Source organism: Anneissia japonica, unplaced genomic scaffold, assembly GCF_011630105.1.
Source record: "Anneissia japonica isolate Jap-2015-1 unplaced genomic scaffold, ASM1163010v1 scaffold287856_len476331_cov182, whole genome shotgun sequence".
NCBI lineage: Eukaryota > Metazoa > Echinodermata > Crinoidea > Comatulida > Comatulidae > Anneissia > Anneissia japonica.
In genome coordinates, this window is record NW_022719207.1 from 4886 (window position 1) to 6527 (window position 1642).

Here is a 1642-nt window from a genome sequence, read left to right on the forward strand (position 1 = left end):
ACCTCTGACTTTACGAATGGAAGCAGGCTAATCTGAATCGTCAAAAACATTTAAAAATGTCATGCTTTTAACTAGGTCAAATTTTTTAAAAAGTTTCATTCAGATCAGTTGATTAATATTTAGGATATCTGATCACTGATGTTTCCATTTGAATTTTCAACAAGCCTAACTTACCTAGCGAATCATAAGAAGCTAATTAAAGTTAATTAAAGGGGAAAAAACCACTTGAACACTTGAATTGTTTAATGCTGTATCCAGATGTAAAAAATATTTTAAATTTCGATATCTTAGTAAAATGTACCGTCGGTTTTCTGAAGTATAGTCCACTTCAAACAAGTTTTCCTCAAATCGTTGTTTTGCTGGAAATTAAAATGTGTGTCTACATAGCAGGTCAAGATCCATGAAAAGTCGTATATAAAGATGTGGGTTACCTACATCTTTATATTTGGAAAAGTAATTAAAATTGATTATTGAGCAGATTAATCACACTGATAAACAATTGTACAAATTCGACTGATGCATATGAACTTCTATTTAGAGACATAATTTCATTATTTTCTTTCTGAAAAGCTTAATAAACTTTTACTAGCACATCATATCGACTTTTGAATGGTGAAAATCGGCTCAGTATAACCGATTTTACCGAGTACAAATTTTAAGTTAATAGAACATGCTGTTACATCTTCTAGTTTTCCCCCATCGTTGTACCTAAATACAACGATGGGGGAAAACTAGAAGATGTAACAGCATGTTCTATTAACTTAAAATTTGTACTCGGTAAAATTTTAAGTTAATAGAACATGCTGTTACATCTTCTAGTTTTCCCCCATCGTTGTATTTAGGTACACGCTACAGTACACACAATGAGCCTACAACTTTGCATAGCAGAGTTCCGCACGAGTGTTTCAGCCCACATCTTTATATGTCTGAGTTAGCGCATGAATGGTTTTATGGACCTTCTCAGGACTTTTTTCCTACCCCACATCTTTATATATAATTTTGCTGAGAGTTCCGCTTGAACAATTTCGTGGACATTTTGGTATCTGCGCATGACATGCTTCCATTGCAGGGTTTATAATGTATTGAAAGGCGTAATCTAGGAAGAGAAGCCAGCAGCTGACTCTCCAGAGTTTTAGAAGTTATTTTACTTTTTCTTTTTATATTATTTTGCTTTTTAAGCTGCGCTGCTGGCACCTAGCTATTGTAGTCTTGCTTGATTTTGTATTGCCTTTTTTTTTATCTTAAAATAAATGAATGATTGTTAGATAGGATAATTTATATGAAAGAATGGTGGTGGTGGTGGTGGTGGTGCTGTTCTTTATATTTGTAAACAGAGACCTGCATATGAAAAATGAAAACTCAAAACAGAACCATTTATATGTAATAAATTTAGGGAAAACGCCGAAAATTCTACAATTTTTGAGAAAATTTATGTCTGCGTCTGCTTTTTTCAACTTCTTGCCGAGTTTCTCAAACAGCCTGAGGTCTTGCTTTGTGACCGTACTGGTCTGTGTAAACTCACGTACAATACAGCCAAACTTCCAAACAGAAAGTAGTATAAAGACGAATTTAAAAGCAACAAAAATACATTTAATAGAACCAGACCTGTCTCTTATACCCATCTAGATGTGTATAAGAGACA